The following is an 18,908-nucleotide window of genomic DNA, read 5'->3' as shown; positions in this document are numbered from 1 at the left end:
CGTGTGTGCTAGAAGATTGTTTTCCATAGTTTCTTTCATTAATTAAAAAAAATAACAAACAAGACATTCCTTTGTATCTGAATAATATCATCAGTAATTTCATCACACCAATCGTCTCCAGTGGTTGCAGGTGGGTGTACATAAAGCAAAATCTTCAGTCCTTCTTTGCAGCTAAGGTAGGGGTGTGTAGGGACCATTAAAGAGAAGCATCTGCCTTTTAGTGTCGGACGGCCACCTGGCCAGCCAACTCCTTGCCCATTCCAGCATTACCAGCAACAACCTTCCTCTTCTTGAAATGAATTCTGCAGGCATGTAGTAAGTCATCTCAAACCTTTATTCACACTCCTGGAGAGCAAAGCACACCCACTTAGACAGCACTGCCACAAACCACGTCATGGTGACCCACCAGTGTTTCATCTCTTGTAGCTTTTCCAGTGTCTGGGCTGATCTGGCACTTTCTCCAATGAAACTTCCAAAATGGAAGCTCAGTTCATGTCGGCTGTAGTTATTTTCTTCCCTACGCGGCAGACATCCATTCTGAAAGTGACTGGGCTGACACCACCAGCTTGATGTTCAGAGCCCACCCACGCAGCCCATCCGTTGCTCAGCTGGCTGGTGGAGGGCTGGATCCGCTGGTCACGGCCGTGTGGAGCTGGACTCCAGCAGGCTACTGATGGGTGAAAGCCCCCTTGACACATCTCTCAGGCTCCATCCTTCACGCTTTGGTGTCATCAAATGGATGAAACGGTGAGGTTCATGCTCAGGTCTTTTGAATTTAGATCAGAGGAAACCATTGTTCAAGAAATGTAGACTTCCTGCCTTCTCCAAAAGATACATTCATTGGGCACATCATATTCTGGATTTAATAGCATCCATGACCCAGAAAGAGCTGTATCTCACAGTACAGTTCTACGGCCCCCATACTCCCTACCAGCAGAAGCTCTGTCAGAAGATATATTCCCTACACCAATAAACCATGCATGAACAACTGCAGGGTAGAAACAGGTAAAACAACATCAGGTGGAGCACCATGGGTTTCTGGCACAGTTCAGAAACAACGGAGTAGGCAAACGCTCCTGAAGGCATGAGCAGGTCGCAGGGCGACTATGAGCCATGAATGCAATGCAGGCAAATGCATTCTTATGTGCCAGGCAAGGTTACTTATTTCCAAAGGAAAGGCAAGCATTGTGCAAAGTGCTGGTGAGCACTCGCCTGTACCACCACGGACATTTCTCATTCTTCTGGTTCATGAAAGATACATTCCGCTTGGGATGAAAGCAGGAGCACTGAGAACGTACAGAGGATAACAACAGATACAGGAGCAAGACAAAGGCTGAGAGGACTGCCATCAGTTTCAAGAAAGATATCAAGGATGAAGGCCAAAGGAGGAAAATAGCTATCGAAGGGCAAAGAAAGATATGATAAAGAACAAAAAGCAATTCAGGACTGCTTTCCAAGACGACGACCTCGCCACAAACAGTGCAGGAGGCAAACGCCCCTTGGAACGGTGAGGAAATCGTGCATGGTCTCTACATCTCTGCAAAGTTCATTCAGAGGGAACCAAACCCCATTTTTCCACCTCCAGCATCACCACCAAATACATGTATAGGGTATAAAAGGCGTTTGCTACCTGAATGCCCATACGAATTTTGGCACAAACTTTCAAAAGGACAAGAACAGTACCTTCCTCACTCTTTCAGTATTCAAAATACTAAATCCTAAAGGAAAAAGAGATTTGCCAGGGGTTCAGATAAGACCTGGACATCGTCCCACAAAGGAAGGTAGAGAAATAACTCTCATGAAGGTCAAAGTCACAAATGAGCTGTGGAAGTTTTACCCCGTGGCTGAAGCGCATTTTGTATCCACTATGAACATAGCCAGCTGCACAGCTTGGTTTTGGTGGGAAAAGGCGATGTGATTGCAATAGCAGCAATGGGCTGTTTTTGCCGTTTGGAAGAGTCGTCATTTGCCTGGCTGTGCTTTGGGCATGGATCCAAAAGTTCTAGGTCTGAAAATGACCAACCTTTCCACCACACCAGTGTCACCTCTGCTCACTGGTTTTTCAAAGCCTGTCTTCTTTCCATGGCGGTCTGTTGGCACATCCACCCCAGCCTATGTCTCTGGCTGCACTGTGGCTTTCCTCCAAGCTGTGGCTGCCAAAATCATCCCTTGTTACTCCCCTGGAAAAGGGTCTGTCCCTGGTCCTCCTCGCTGCACAGCCTCATGAAGGTTAGCTCAGGTGCAGAAAGGGGACAGCTAGTAGGGGTGGTCTCCAGGCTGCAGCGTTCGCTGCCCGAGAGAACAGTATCAGCATGAGGTTTGTCTCTGAGAGTCGAGTGGCAAAGAAGGCAACAGCAATGCCCCACAGCTGGTCCCAGTGCACAGGGCCACCAAGGGCAGGGACAGGCCCCTAGGCCTCCCTGGGCATGGGGACTGCCTTGGGGTCATCACCCCAAAGGCCTTCTTCTGAAGGGTGCTGGGCAGAGGGGCAGCAGGAGAGCTGTGCATGGGGGGTCCCATCACCCCCATATCACAGTGCCATCACCCAGCAATGCAGCAATCGCAATGCCTTGGGGCAGGATAAAAGGGAGCATCCACCAGATGCTGCCAGAGCTGACCTGGGGACAGCTCAAAGATATCCAAGAAGAAGCCCTTGAGGAGCTGCCAGAATTATTTGGAGGGGGCTGAGGGAGTAAGACCAGGCTGGATGAGGCTGCTGGATGTTCTCCACTGCAAGGGTCCTGCCAGGGTCACCTTCAAAGCCCACCTGATGGACAGAAATCCTTTTCAGGTGGATAGCAGTGGCAAGACTAAGGGAATGCCTTCTGGAGGAGCACTGCAGAGCTCTCTGGCCTCAACCTTTGCAGCACCAGGGGCAGCAGCCGTAAGAAATCACATGCAGAGATGTTGTAAATGATCCCAGCACTTTGGAGCACCCACTGGTGCCAGGCACAGCAAGGATTCTTTCCCCCAGGCTCCACCAGCCCAGGCACAGGTGGTCACTCTCGGAAGCCTCTCAGATGCCTCCAGGTTGAGGGAGAAGAGGCCTTGGCCATCTCCTGGCAGACACGACCAGCCTGGGGCACCAGGAGCCAGGTCTTGCTCCCATGCTCAGGGGAGAGCCGATTGCAAGCTCCGGGGTCAGGAAGGAATTTTCCCCCAGCGCACATTGCCACTGCTCCCCATGGGTTTTTTCCTTCCTCTGCAGCACTGAGCACCACCACTTGCCCAAGCTCCTCCAGTCACTTTGGCCTACTGCTCCTGCACCACCAAGATGGCCTCTCGTGCCCTGCACCTGGCAGAAGGAAGGCTTTTTTCCCCCACCATGGGCTAGCAAGGCCCTCCAGGGGTTTTTTGCCTTCCTCTGCAGTACTGAGCAGGGCTCCTTCAGGCCATTTTGCCTAGGGGCCTGCTGCTCCTGCTCTACCATGGTGGCCCTTATGCCCTGCATGCAGGGGGAGGAAGCTTTCTGGACTCCCAGGGTGGGCCCCAAGGGTGACCCCCGGGGCTTGCTTCTTGTTCTCTGCAGCACTGAGCACAGCCCCTTGCCAGGGATCCTCTGGGCCCTTTCATCTCTTTCCTTGCCTGCTGCTCTTGCACCTCCAAGGCACCACTCATGCCCTGGCTCTCTCGGGCTCTCTGGGCCAGTGCAAGTTTGAAGTGGGAGCCAGCTCTGCTCTTCCCTTGGCTCCATTTCCCCAGGGGTTCTTGCCTGTGCAAAACAGCCTGAGCTTGGAAGGCCTCCAGCTTTGCTGCACCATCAGGAGCTGCCACTTTTCGGCTCTTCCCGAGTGCAATACAAGTGCCAGGCAAGCACAAGAGAGCTTCTCAAGCATCACTGGCCAAGAAGCACAGCGGAACAATTTTTGGAAGGCAAAAACTATGGTTGTCATCACTACGTGTCATACTTGTGAAAATACCATGCACCTCTTCTTCTTCCTTGGTGTGTGGTTGGAACTGATCCTCCTTCTCGCCCTTCAGGAAACAGTGACTGCTTGGTCTATTCATGTTGCCAAATTATTCGAGTTTTTACATCCCAAGTGACAGATGACATTGTTTATAGTCCTTTCTTCTCAAAGGCTAAAACAAAAACGATTTAGAAACAAATATAGAAAATATAATTTATAAACTAGGTGTGAGAATGTTTGGAATGCCAATAGAAATCAATGTAAAAAAAATCATTACCAAAAATAGAGATAAAATCACATTCTTAAAACTTTTGAGTTTGTTCTAGAAAGAGCCTTCTTTGTGCATCAGACAGTTATCTGCATTCGTGTTTCTGGCAAAGGTTAACACTTTATAGTTAATTCTTGTTTTTTTCAATAACAACCCTGAAAATATGTAACTGATATATCATCTGTGGGTTGACCCAGTGTCTACCTCTGATCTGCAGGAGGCTGGCTTCAGCTGGCACCCCTTCTTTTGGCTCCGGGCGGTCCCGTTGTTTGGGTTATCCTGTATGGCAGGCTTCAGGAAGGATGTGTGGTCCAAACAAAGTATGTCCGTTGAAGGAATGATGTCTACAGACCGGCAAGTTCATTCTCTGCAGTGCTTGGGTGAAGGACACTCTCCAGGAAGATAAACAGCCCATAATTCATGGTATTGCAAGAAACTGTATGGGCAAACTTGCCTGGAGAGGTGGAGTTCATAGCAACTGTCCTGGACACCAAGTGTGCCGTTAACTCCTTGTCACAAGAGACACGTGAGTGAGCCCGAAATCGGTATTCCCCATGCAGTCTCAAGAGCCCGCGGCTCTCCATAAGATATAGGAGATTTGCGACTTTCTGTAGGTCTCTGACTTTCCATTGACAGACTTCAAGTGATGTTTTTTCAAGCTAAACTGAGGATTGCATCAGCCTGCTCCTGGCTACACTCGCACACTGTGTTAATGCTTGTGAATATCTGCTCTGAAACAGGGTCAGAATAATAAAATACTGTTTCCACTTGTATCCTTTGTGTTATGTGTCCCTGAAAGTGTTTTTGGAGTTAAAAAAACCCGTGGCATTTCAGACAAATAACAGTCACATCATTATTCAACTCATCATGAGTGCAGGAGAACAGAACAGAATAGTTCAGTTCAGCTGGAAGGGACTTATAACGATCATCTAGTCCAACTCCCTGGCCACTTCAGGGCTGACCAAAAAGTTAAAGCATAGTATTGCTGGCATTGTCCAAATGCCTCAAACACTGACAGGCACAGGGCATCGACCACCTCTTCAGAAAGCCAGTTGCAAGGTTTGACCATCCCCTTGGTAAAGAAATGTTTTCTCACATCAAGGCTGAACCAACCTCCTGTGACAAACACAGCTTTGAGCCATTCCCACGCACCCTGGCACTGCGTACCCCAGAGAAGAGATCAGCACCTCCCTCTCCACTCAGGAAGCCATACGGAGCAATGAGGTCACCCTCAGCCTCTTTCTCTCCAAACCAGACAAACTCCACGTCCTCAACCGCTCCTCAGAGGACATGCCTTCCAAACCCTTCACCAGCTTTGTTGCCCTCCTCTGGATGCACTGAGGTACCTTAACATCCTTCTTATATTGTGGGGCCCAGAACAGCACTCAGTATTCAAGGTGAGGCCTCACCAATGCTAAATACAGCGGGATGATCACCTCTTTTGACTGGTTGGTGATGCTGTGTTTGATGCAGCCCCGGATGCAGTTTGCCCTCTCTGCTGCCAGGGCACACTGCTGAGTCATCATGAGCCTGGTGTCAACCAGCAGCCCCAGATGACTTTCTGCAGGGCTGCTCTCCAGCCACTCCTCTCCCAGTTTATACTTGTATCTGGCATCACTCCATCCCAGGTGCAGAATTATGCATTTGTTCTTGTTAAACGTCATGCCACTGATGATTGCCCAATGCTCCAATCTACCCAGATCCCTCTGCAAGGCTTTTTGTTCCTTGAGAGTCAGCAGCACCTTCCAGTCTAATACCATCAGCAAACTTGCTAACGGTGCATTCAACTCCTGCCTCCAGCTTGTCGGTAAATATACTGAACAGAACTGGCCCTAGAATTGAGCCCTGAGGAACACTGCTGGTGGCTTGTCTCCAGCCAGATGTAGTAGCCCTGTGCATTACAACCCTGCTGCTCAACCAGTGTTTCACCCAGCACACCGTGCACCTGCTCACTTAACAGTTGGAGAATTTGTCCAGAAGGATGCTGTGAGGGACAGTATCAAAAGCCTTACTAAAATCCAGTTAAACTACATCCACCACCTTCCCTTCATCCACTAGGCAGGTGAAATGACAGAATTTAGAAGTTTACTGAAATGTCAAAACATTTCAGCAGGAAATAGAAAATTCTGAGATAAGAATTCACATCAGTATAGTTGTGATACACTTTCTCCTCATCCCTCCGGACCTGAAGAGAAGATACTACCTTTTTTTCCTCTTCTTCATAACTGCATACATTCACTTTCACTCAACTGCTACCACTAAAATATTTAGCTAAGTTATCTATACTGACTTACTAAAAGTCATAGACAACGGGGCTTTTTTCCTGGAAAGAAGCAAAGTTTTTATCTATTTGATTTAAAATAAACGTGTGGTTTGTTTTCTTTTATTTCACACTTCATTGTTATACCCATAACTCAGGCTTCCAAACAGAGAAATAAATTCCAAAACTTATCCTAGTGAACTAAAGATTTTACTCTTATTAATATTATTAACTAGTATAAGTGAAAAGTAAAGGAGTTTATTAAAATTAGCAAGGTTAGTATTGCACTTGTTCCCTGCCCTCTAAATCCAATGAAGACTTTAGTAATACATCGTGAGAGCTAGCCCATGATTTTCAGATTACATTCACAATTAACACCATTATTTTGACTCACACTGACAGAAGCAGATGGCACACATTGCATGTGTCAGTTTCACATATATCTTAGAAATGCGGGATCAAAATGGTACTTCTCTTTTCTATCATTACACTACCCCTATTGTTCCATTATACTGTCCTTGTTTTAAATTATTTCTGTGTTTATTATGTTAACATATCATACATGAGCACCAGCACAGCTTCTGTTACTTTTTTCTTTCCAAGGAAAAAGCACAGCAACTGAGAAAAGGTAAGAGAATCAAAGCGTTATCAAAAGCGAAAGTGTCAAATGGAGGCAGTTTTAGTAAAAGGCAACACTGTTTTAGTTTAAAATATCAGAGAAACGATACTTGCATAAAGCAACTACACATACAAAGTAACATTGTGTCACAAAAGCTGTTAAAGCCTTTTGAAAACCTAGAACACTTTTTCTGTATGTCTCTGACAACTCTAAATACTGCCCAAGAATTCCCACCACAAATAGCTTTTCCGTGAAGATTAAAACAAATGAAAAATTTTTCTTTTCAAGGAGTAAAATAGGATGACACAGTCAATACAGTGGACAAGATGCTAAAGTATTATGACTACTACAAGGTTTTCAGTACTAAATTAAAGTATTTCCTGATGAGAAAACTGACACTAAAACATTAGTAATATTCACTCATAACAAAAAAAAAAAAAAGCACTTCCTTGCCAGAAATTTTCCTCATATAAAGAGAAATAAAACATGCCAGTTCTTTACCTCTCTCTCTCCTTACCAAAGGAGTTATTTTCTGATAAAAGTATTTGCATTACTGCTTACACTACCTGTTAATCTGTAGGAACACACCACATGGCATGGCAAAAATAAAATTCCTTACAAGACCAGAGCTTAATACGGTAACTGGTATTATAATCCCAACATTCAGATATTTAAGTTATACTTACAGACAATTTCAGATAATTTTAACATACATTTGTGTAACACAGAACACAAGTATTTATACGCATAGAATGCAACGCAAGACCTACAGGAAAATGGTCTTCAAGTCAGCAAGTTATGAGTTGGCAACTTTCCAAGCAAGGAGGACCCTGGGCAGTACCCGACCCCAGACCCAGCGTAGGCAGAATCCACCACACAGCGAACAGCCTGTCACAGATCCTGCAGGATTTACCCGACTCAGCACCATAAACTAGGCCGGATCTGAGTTCACTAAACACTCTCTCTGGAAGCAATAAGAGACCTCATGGTCTGTGAACTAAGTGTCATACCTGTTTGCTCTCCCATTGCCACAAACTCCAGCTTCATTCTTCATCTAGGCATAGACACAAATTGCTCTAGCCAACACCTTGGACAGAATATGCAACTAGCTGTAAAGACTGCTTTGGTACACTGCACAAAGTCTAATAAACTGAGAATATCGGATATAAACCTGTATTAACCTGCAGAAGTATTAGCAGAATTCTCTCGATGTGTTTTCTGACAGTCCCAGCATAAACCCAGACTAAGAGCAACACAGATAAACCCACCTTCTCTGAAGATGAGGTAACGCTGACTAAATTAGGGAAAAAAAAAAAAAAGATTCCCAAAGAGCTGGAGACTGCCTCCAAAGCTTACCTGGACACATTTTTTATACCGTTCTCTACTATAAATGCACCAAAACCATTCTGCTGACACACTCTCTCCCTCTTCTGTTTATATAACTGAAATAACTAATTTTCATTAAATCCACTTGTACGGAACACTAATGACCTCCTGATAGTCGTTGCTCCCTTTTGTGAAAGGGACTTAAATCCTTTCCAAGCTGCCTCATTCTGTCTCTAGCTGTTACTCATCATTGCCTCAGAAGCATTTTAAGGTTTCAGTGCCTTTAAAAATACTTCTCAGTCAGAAGTAATGTTCTGTTTGAAACAACTGCTCCTTAGTAAACATGACGGGAAAGAAATAAACAGAGCATACATTTGGTGAAATACACTATCTTAACTTCAAAGCTGGTTCAGTTAGTTGATATAATAGCCTGAACTTGAAAGTACAGAATCAGGAAAATGGAAATATCTCCAGATGCACTTCCATCTTGCAAATCTGGGGTTTAGCTGAACAAGAACCAAAATTATACAGCCCGTGAATTTCACGACCACAAAATGTTAGTCTAGAGACTGGTCAACAACAGTCTACTACCTCCTGCACATTGACGTCAACAGCATAAGCAGAATAAAAAGACAAATTCATATAAAATCTGGCTGACAAGAAGCTGGCACACAGTTACAGAAAATGGAAAGAAAGCTCAGTAGTTTGTGCAGCCACAGAATCACAGAAACATTGGTTGGAAGTGAACTTTGGGAGGTCATCTAGTATAAGCTTCTCCTGAAAGCAAGATCAGCACTGGACTTGACCAGTGCTAACACTTGATCAGTTGAGGCTCTCAGCAGCTGAGTCTCAAAAACCTCTAACAGTTTCTCTCGGCAACACGTGCTAGTACTGCACTAACACCTACAGAGTTCTTAAGGTTCAACCCGAGTCTCCCAAGCTGCCCCTTGTTATGCTGCCTGCTGCTACTGTGATGAGTTTGGCTCCATCAGTCACTGCTTTAAGACTCAAGCTCAGCCACACGTATTGGTTAGCCAAACTTCAGGCATGAAAGGAAGCCATTAGGGATTAAAAAAAAAAAAAAAACAAACCAAAAACTTGCCATAGCAAAAATTAACCTGCAATTACTTTAAGGCAATTCCAGCCTCTCACCAACTTTCAGTTTCAGAAAACTAGCTAAGACTCGTTGGGAGATATTACTGGCATAACTCTGACATCCAACAACACTCAGAGCTTTATAGGACCACCTGAAGACACCTGCCCTACACCTAGTAGTAGCCTTTGTAGTCATGAGCAGTTGCCTAATGAGTGATACATCATGTAGTTTATAACCCTGCTTAGTCCTTGACATATTAGGTCAGAGACACAGCACCTGCATCTTGAATAAGATGACACAAAAATATTTGATGCTGTACTTGTTCAAACCGGCCCAAATTATCTGTTTTCCTATTAATTCCTTCAGAGTATATTAGGGAATTTTAAGACTACTCTGCATCCTTTCTCTAGAGATGTTCTTATTCCAGTTAGAACACAAAGTCCACAAAAATACTTTGTTTTTACAGTCTCTAGTTTTAAAATAGGAAGGCAGAAATTTTTACACCACTTAAACAGGTACACCATGGTACTGGACATACCTATTCAAAACTAAAATCTAGTGAATAATAGAGGACTACAAAATAACCAAATATCAGCTAAAAGAACAGCGGTTAACATCTGGAAAGAAGACTAAAATAGGAAAGATACGTCCTTTTCATTGACATGTGACATTCTAGTTAACATTTGGGTCACATTATATCATCAAAAGGTCCAAACATGGAACCATCACTTACAGAATTAAAAACAATTGCTTCAAATCAATATTAAGTGGGCTGTTTCTGAGAAGTAGGCACAACTTAAAACTCATGACTGCACACTCTACCAAGAGGCCCAGGCGATGAATATTAAGACTCATTAGTGAACCAACATGAAGCTACCAAAGACCATCTGAAAAAGCCTAATGTTAACAAAATGGTACCATAGATATCAATTCTGATAACAGTTCAGTCCAAAGAAAGTTTTCCCTCAACCAAAAAGTTTGTCCTTGCTGTTCCCGACTTGCACAGGATTATATTTCCTTTACATTTCATTTGTCTTCTGTGGCTCCCTTCCTCTCTCTTCAGCTTTATTCTCGTGAAGCTCCTGCAAGCTAGTAAAGCACACCTTCGTACTCTGTAGGATATGGTAAATCAACTCCACAATGCCTACTTCTATGTTCACTCCAACAGAAATTTCATCTAGGTACACAGTTCAAGCTATATTTTATCTTACAGTCTAAACTCTAGACTGAGTTCCTAGCTAGTTATTTGCTGAAAAAAAAAAAAAAACAAAAAACATTTAGGTAGTGTTGGATTCAACAGGCACTAAAGACTTTAATCAAAACAAGACTGAAAAATTCCAACTGATGCACACCCACAAAATTCCCCGAACACAAGCACAAGACGCTGTGTGTAACTTTTTGGCAATACTCTAGATATTCAATTAAGCAACACAGCAGGAATTACAAGTTACAAATATGCAATGCATTTAAAGCCTGGGAAGACTTCCCGTTGGAGAGGCAAGGCAAGACTTAACAGCATACAGGAGAGAACTCCTTACAAAGAGGCTGGCTTCATCTGGGTGCTCAGAACTACAGTAGCTCTGCCTGACCCTGAAGCAGCAGCTCTTGCCTATCCCTCAGGCTAAAAGAACCTTTTTTCATCCAGCCTGCAAGATGAATACACAAAATACACTTCAGTACAGCTTGTACGGCATACAAATTACTTATATCTGTAATGCACATCTCATTTCATACTGATGAGCCCTGAAATAACTTATTACCAAGATTTTGAAAGATATGCCACCACGTAGATGGCTAGATGTCAGACAAAGACAAAGCAAGAAGAGCAATTAAACTTGTCTTGGTTAGAAAGTGAATGGAAACATAAGTATTTGAACTCTTGCTAGCAAATTAACATTATTTTGTTTTGCCTAGTTCCTACTATTTCTTTCACGTGGGGTTTAAGTTTGTGTGATCATTTTGTAGAAAATAAAAGTCAGTCATGCTATTTACTTGAGCAAGAACTGTATTTGAAAAATATTTAGGTAACTTCTCTGTGTAGAAGAACCAACCCACCAGGCTGTTTTTGTTTTTTAAGTTTCCTTATGACAGATGTTTCCCGAATTTTCTATGCTCTAATGGTGATCTAACAAAAGTAACAGGGCAGCTGCACACATCCCACATTCGTACTGAACAACACTTTTCTCAGAACATTGGAAGAAGGTGCTGAAGAACGCAGGACACAGTTTGCAAGCTAAAAGGAGAAAGAAAAAAGGTAAGTCAATCTTTTAGGTCAGCAGGACATCTGAGGGAACAGCAACGTCATCTTCCCCCATCCCAAGAGTGAGACTCCGATTCAGAAAGTCAAATCAAAGTGTTCCAACTTTGGACTAATTTCTCCCTGCAGCTGAAGAAACCTTGTTACTAAGCAGTGTCCTGCAGAACGCTGCTCTCCTTTCACAAACACTTCACTTCTTGCTCTGCAAGACCAGAGAAAAGGGCAGAGTAATCAGCTTGTAAATTCGATATCGGCATTGCCTTACTTTTATACCCATTGCCACTTTCCCCTCTTGCTTCCTTCTTAACAGCATATCCCAAACTTTCTACTTCTAAAACATGCCTGCATATGAGTATGCTTACAGCAGACATGGGAAAACAGCAAGTGAAAGAACAGATCTTAAGAATTAAATCAAAGTGACTTTGAAAATATACTCCATGCTGAATTCATGATAGACTTAAAAACACACTTGCCAGAATTCAAAAATGTGTGGAGTTCAGCTTTTGTTTAATCAAGAGTGTGATTTTAAATATGCAATTATATTCTCTTTTAAGAAAAATACTAAAAATTAACATATAAAAAGGATGCCTCGTAATGCTTTCTGAAGGTGTGCCTCAGATCTCAGCTACACTCAACATACTTAACCACTGCAAACTACGAAACTGAAGTGCATGCATTTTATCACTGTTATGTCCTTAGAACATATAAAGAACAAGTACCTCAGCGACAGAATTGACAACACATCATCCCGTTTGAGACCAATACATTCCTGGGGGATGAAAGGATCGAGAGTAGCTCTGCTGAGAGGGACTTGGGGGTATTGATAGACAAAAGGCTGGACATGAGCCGGCAATGTGCACTGGCAGCCCAGAGGGCCAACCGTGTCCTGGGCTGCATCAGGAGAAGCGTGGCCAGCAGGTCGAGAGAGGTGATTCTGCCCCTCTACTCTGCTCTGGTGAGACCTTACCTGGAGTACTGCGTTCAGCTCTGGAGCCCTCAGCACAAGAAGGACATGGAACTGTTGGAGCGGGTCCAAAGGAGGGCTACAAAAATGATCCGAGGGCTGGAGCACCTCTCCTATGAGGACAGGCTGAGGGATTTGGGCTTGTTCAGCCTGGAGAAGAGAAGGCTGCGGGGAGACCTGATTGCAGCATTTCAGTACTTAAAGGGAGCCTATAGGAAAGATGGGGACAATCTTTTTAGTAGAGACAGCAGTGACAGGACGAGGGGTAACGGTTTTAAACTAAAACAGGGTAGGTTTAGGCTGGATATAAGGAAGAAATTCTTTACAATGAGGGTTGTGAAACACTGGAACGGGTTGCCCAGAGAGGTAGTGGAGGCCCCATCCCTGGAAACATTCAAGACCAGGTTGGACAGGGCTCTGAGCAACCTGATCTAGTTAGTGGTGTCCCTGGTCGCTGCGGGGGGGTTGGACTAGATGACCTCTAGGGGTCCCTTCCAACCCAAAACTTTCTATGATTCTATGATTCCGATTGATAGTATTCACTTATTTAACCATCAAAACTAAGTTATTGTTTTCTTAAAAATAAAACATGACTTCTTTTTTGGTTCAGATGTTCCAGACTAGTCTTGACAAAGATCTGATACTACTTCTGGATTTTAAGGTTAAACACAATCAGTTCGTCACAGTCATATTAACATATGTATACAGTATTTTTGTATGGTTTATGTATACATACACACACCAGTAACACGCAATAGCTGCATACAATAAAAAACTGAAAAAAAAAAGCCACTGATTTATTGCAAAAGCAGGTATTGATGAGAGTTGGGCATAAAGGGGGAGTGGTACAAAGATAAAGACAATTAAAAAACCTCTGCTAAATCTGGTCTTAACTCTCCTTCAGACCTATTACTTGCTCTCTGAAGTTGAATTCATAGCCCACCCCATATCGGCACACAGAAATAAAGATTTTTCACTGCAATTTTTACTCCAATAAGCACTAAATACTAAGCAACAAGGGCTTATAAACCATTCAGTTTCCCAGAGTGAAAACAACTGTAGGCCAAATAAACCTTTATGATATCAAAAGCATATCTATTTTATCAGGTCAGCATTTCTCTAAATACAAAATACAATTCTTTAAAGAGACCAAACATCCTACTGATTGCCTCCAACATCAAGGACAATACTGATTTACTGCATAGGACAGGTTGTTTTGTTTGTTCATTTTCACCAATTCAACAACAAACATATGTACCAGGGCTGCTGGGCAGGTACTGCTTGGACAAGGAAAGCTCTTCTTGTGCTAGGCACAGAATTGCAGGACTCTTCATGAAACACATCAGTCATTTCATGTATCGTTGGGAAACACTCAGTAGTCCATCACCCTCTCAAAAACTATTCAACAAAATGGTGCGAAAATTTTCTCCAGACAAACTCAAGTCCTGGAAATTCTTCAGAGCTCTTGAGGAATACAGTATTTCAAGAAACTGACATCCATTCTAGAATACAAGACAAACTTCTGTAAGATTTTTCACTCAACTTCTATTTTGTAGCTCTTGAAGATGCTTCAAAACAAAAGGAAGTATCAGGTCTTACATACTACCTTCATTTTTCTCATTGCAAGGCTTAAAGGACATTATAAGAAAACAATTACCCAGTTCAAGTAGCAGCAGATTCTAGCAAAGATCGACATCTGAATCTTCAGCATAAAATCTCTCTTCTAACACACCTCTACATAATTTGTCTGTTCTTTCAGGTGCTAGACAGAAGTTAACTCCTGATATCTGAAGTGATGCTGTTTCAGGGCTTCAGCTGATGACTGAGTAGCTGCATGAAAAGCGTGATGTAACTACAAGATATTAATTTGGTTCTTTACTAAGATTATTTTTTTCAGCTCTTCATTTATAATCTTACTCCTAGTTGAATTTAACATAGCAAGGCAAAGAGGTAATATACAAGTTGTCATTTAACACAATCACTTCAGGGTTTCAAACTAAGAACAGATTTTTAGCAGATACAGTTAAATTACAGAACATTTAATAAGCAACACATCTGTGTTCCTTTAAAGTGACTCAGCCAAGTTGCTGGATGCTGCCGGCTAACTGTGTGAAATCACAGTTTCTGCCATCACAAGTGTGATTTAGCATTACCACATAAACAATCTTTCTGCAAAAGCACTGAAAATATTGTGTTTGCTGACTGAATTCACTGAATGAAATCCATTAATCCTGCTTACCAGAAATTAGGTTTGGCCTTGTAAAACATTTCAGCAAATACAGTTATTAAAGCATATGTTTAACTAGGATGGTCTGATGAAGTTTAAAATGGTAAAGTCTAAATACATTCCTTCTCATGAATGAAGGCCTAGAGTAATTGCACTAAACTCATTTTGAAAAACTCCCAGCTAAATACTTAAGAATTTATGAAAATTAGAATGCATCACGTTAAGAAAACCAAATTCTAGCCCAAATCACCAAAAAGAACACCCAATCCATCTGAACTAAGAATTCAGTAATTCATAAGTTTCAGCATCAGTGAAAAGGTCAAGTATTCCTCTCTTGACATACCAAGTCCATAAAGAACAACATTCATCCCGAAAAAGTCTAACACAACAAACAACAGAAAAATACTTAAGGATCTGTGTCATAACAAGAGGACCACTGGTGCATTTTACCCAAAGTATCCAGCCCTAAACACTATCAAGAAACTAATCACTCTGCACCTGGCCTGCTTAAAACTGCAAAGCTGATGAAAAACATCTACTCAAAGTAGTAACAATCCTATTGGCTTACAGATATTTAGAAATGACCCTTCTTGCAATGCTGGACTGACTAACAATCTCTCAAAATACTAGGAATTCCAGAACAGAATGACAGTGCTCACTAGCAATTAATGCTCAACACAATCCTACATCACATTACAAAAGCCAAGGTGACAAACACACATAATAAAATGTACTAGCAACACTAGCAGAAATACTGTGATGGCCTTACACCTCTAAGGACACTAACACAATTTTTTTTTTTAAAAAAACAACCCTCTTCAAGTTTACCATTCGTGGTAAATAATTTCCACGGTAAAGTCAATCACTGAATCTACTTACACCTGACTACCACAAAATTGGGAACTGACTTAAAGTTAGCACTACATCAGTGACTAACTGCTAGCGCAGATCAAACTGCTGTAAGCTTAACTAGTTCGCTCCGCAGATCCACCAGCGTAACTCCTAAGTTACACACAAAACGTCACATTTCAAGAACGAACGACCCAGTTTTAATTTGGATGCCGAAACCGGGCAGTGCCCCTCCAAAGCCGCCTAAATTCATCCCGGTGCTGACATTAAACCTCACCACCACATTTCCCCAAGGTGGAAACCAGAGGTCTGCAGGCCCTGGTTCGCTCACGCCGTTATCAGCAGGCCCGAACCTGGTCTCCGCACCTCCGCGAAGGTCTGTTCGCTGAACAAGGACCTCAGGCAGAGAGGGGTTAAAACGCTGATCCCCCGCCAGCAGCGGGAGAGGTGCCGCGCCGGCGGGAGGCCGAGCCGCAGAACACGCAGCTCTGCCGCCGGGCATCCCCCGAGACCCCGCCGCCACAGACCCTGCCCGGAGCGGGGGGACGGCCCCTTCCCGCCCCGCCGCCTCCCGGCACGTAACCACCTCCTCCTCCTCCTCCTTCTTCTTCCTCCTCCCCCCGGGCAGGGCAGCGGTCGCCGTACGGGGGGGGACACAGCAGCCGCCCTGAGGGAGCGGGCCGCCCGCGCGGGCCGCCCTCGCGCCGCTCCCCTCAGCCGCGGCCTCCTCGCCGGGGCGAGGCCGCCCCTCCGCCAGCAACGCGCCCCGCATCCCCCCCTCGGCGTTTTCCCACCCCTCGGCCCCTTCCCCTCGCTCCCCGCTACCGGGCGAGGGACGGCGGCGACGCTTACCCGGGGCCGCGCCGCTCCGGCCCGAGGAAGAGGGCCCACACCGCGCCCGGGTACCGCCGCAGGCCCCGGGGACTGGCGGAAGGGGGCGGTGCCGGGCGTCCGAGGGGGCGGGGCCTGCCCCCGGGGTGCGGGGCTCAGCCCGCCGCCCTCTCGGTGTGGCGGCGGCGCGGGGTTTTGAGCTTAATTAAGAGTGAGGGGTCTGCGGCGGTGACCCCGGGAGGGTTTTAGTACCCCTCCCTGCCGCTGCCTCGGCAGACGTAATTACAGACGTAATGCGCCCCGCCGTGCGTCCCAAGTCATACAGAGGAAAGAGAGCGAAGTAAAATTCATCACAGCTCTTGAGTGGGGAGATGGAGGAAACAGGGTTAAAGGAGAGGTCTAGGAAAGAAGGCTGCACCTTTCACAGAGTCACACAATGTTCGGGGTTGGAAGGGACCTCTGCGGGTCATCTAGTCCAACCCCCCTGCCAAAGCAGGGTCACCTACAGCAGGCTGCACAGGACCTTGTCCAGGTGGGTCTTGAATATGTCCAGAGAAGGAGACTCCACAGCCTCCCTGGGCAGCCTGTGCCAGGGCTCCGTCACCCTCAGAGGGAAGAAGTTCTTCCTCATGTTCAGACGGAACTTCCTGTGCTTCAGTTTGTGCCCATTGCCCCTTGTCCTGTCGCTGGGCACCACTGAAAAGAGTCTGGACTCATCCTCCTGACACCCACCCTTGAGATATTTATGAGCATTTATAAGGTCCCCTCTCCGCCTTCACTTCTTCAGGCTGAACAAGCCCAGCTCCCTCAGCCTCTCCTCGTAGGAGCGATGTTCCAGTCCCCTCATCATCCTCGTAGCCCTCCGCTGGACTCTCTCCAGTAGTTCCTCATCTTTCTTGAACTGGGAAGCCCAGAACTTGACAGAGTACTCCAGATGGGGCTTCACTAGGGCAGAGTAGAGGGGCAGAAGAACATCCCTCAACCTGCTAGCCACACTCCTCTTAATGCCCCCCAGGATCCCACTGGCCGCCTAGGCAACCAGGGCACACTGCTGGCTCCTGGTTAACCTGTCATCCATCAGGTCACCCAGGTTCTTCTCCGCAGTGAACCCACCCCACCCTGCCTGGCTCTGCAAGACACCATGCATCTGCAGGGAGATGGGTGCGCAGCAGCTGCAGCAAGGTCATGCTGGCTGCTGGGGTGTTCAGCCTGGAGCTGCAACACAGCTGGAAACAAGTACCCTAAGCACTGATTATAAAAAAAACATTCTGGTGATCGATAGCTGAGGTGAATCACTTCTTCCTTCTTCCACAAACCCAGAACTTGTAATAAAATGCCCTGTCCACTATTGCCTCTCGTTAGTGGGAAGGAATTCCTTTAGCTGTGAGGAAAATCTTGAAAGATCTTTTATTTGGTAATCATTTTTTTTCTTAATCAAAGTCTGTAAACTCACAATCACTTCACGCATTTCTACGCTTTTTACCCGTGTTATTATTTCTCTTTGTTTTTTTTTCAGAGTTATTGTACTGAAGATCACCTCAGGCTTTCCGGCAGGTAGCTATATTTAGAAATTATTGTCACTTGTCATACAAATGCAAAGAGAAGGACTTCTGAATCTCAGTAGCAGCCTGTATTTGGATTACCTGTCACCCAATAGTTTTGATACAGGTTGTTTAACACGTGGCAAACCAAAAGGAGCAGCCTTCTGTTACTGCATACGCTGAAATAAAAGTATCTTGAAACAAAGTGTGGTTGACACTCAGCTGAACAGATTAGGAGCATAATTTGTGAAAACACATGAAAAGCCGCTGTTGTTCATGTCTCATGACTGGTTATCAAACTATAAAAAAGTCCAGTGTTACATCTTTAAAATATAGACAAGGTCAGTAAATAAAGGCTAGCTTTCAGCTAACTGAAGCCTGTGCAGGCTGTATGTAACCATTCCGGTCACAAGTAAAGCAGGACTGTCAATATTTCTGCACATTTCTGATGGAATGAATTGTTATAAACCAGTAAAGAAATGTGATAGCTATAACCAGCTGAGACTCAGGCCTGATAGCCACACGTTCACAGAACCAAGCAGCTGGCTGGTCAGTGGTAAAAAGGAGATTTGGCTGCAAGGACAGGACTAAGTAGAAGGCAATTAGACTGTACCTCTAGAATGGTTGTTCTGTTTTGTAGTTATGCTTGATATAGGATTAAAAGAATAGCAAAAAAACCCCAAATCTAAATTCCTGGAAATGTAGAAGTAATGTAAAGTAGCACTGAGATCTGTAGAGAAAATGTCTTTTTTTTTTTTAAGC

General features: G+C 44.5%; 1 protein-coding gene across 5 annotated transcripts in view; it reads right to left on the bottom strand.

Moving 5' to 3' along the window:
* STARD3NL (STARD3 N-terminal like) overlaps nt 1-16,777 on the bottom strand; it is a 36,201-nt gene extending 19,424 nt beyond the window's left edge. For 4 of the 5 annotated variants that reach the window (XM_075418689.1, XM_075418690.1, XM_075418691.1 and 1 more), the window contains exon 1: nt 16,627-16,777. The gene's annotated coding sequence lies outside the window, so the exon portion shown is untranslated. The remainder of the gene's footprint in view (nt 1-16,626) is intronic. The other variant, XM_075418688.1, reaches the window with a different exon arrangement.
* Between the last annotated feature and the right edge of the window lie 2,131 nt (nt 16,778-18,908).

The sequence above is a fragment of the Opisthocomus hoazin genome, chromosome 4, assembly GCF_030867145.1.
Source record: "Opisthocomus hoazin isolate bOpiHoa1 chromosome 4, bOpiHoa1.hap1, whole genome shotgun sequence".
In the NCBI taxonomy this organism is placed as follows: Eukaryota; Metazoa; Chordata; class Aves; order Opisthocomiformes; family Opisthocomidae; genus Opisthocomus; species Opisthocomus hoazin.
This window is presented reverse-complemented; position numbering and strand designations above follow the sequence as displayed.